Below are 324 nucleotides of genomic sequence, written 5' to 3'. Positions count from 1 at the left end.
GTCAATTACCTGTGTAGCATACCTATAGCATGTCAAACACATGTACAGCATACCTATAGCATGTCAAACACATGTGTAGCATACCTATAGCATGTCAAACACCTGTGGAGCATACCTATAGCATGTCAAACACCTGTGTAGCATACCTATAGCATGTCAAACACCTGTGGAGCATACCTATAGCATGTCAAACAGCTGTACAGCATACCTATAGCATGTCAAACACCTGTGGAGCATACCTATAGCATGTCAAACACCTGTGTAGCATACCTATAGCATGTCAAACACCTGTACAGCATACCTATAGCATGTCAAACGCGTGTG

The sequence above is a fragment of the Priapulus caudatus genome, unplaced genomic scaffold, assembly GCF_000485595.1.
Source record: "Priapulus caudatus unplaced genomic scaffold, Priapulus_caudatus-5.0.1 Scaffold1914, whole genome shotgun sequence".
In the NCBI taxonomy this organism is placed as follows: domain Eukaryota; kingdom Metazoa; phylum Priapulida; class Priapulimorpha; order Priapulimorphida; family Priapulidae; genus Priapulus; species Priapulus caudatus.
The sequence above is the reverse complement of the archived record's forward strand: the minus strand, read 5'-3'. Positions refer to the sequence as shown.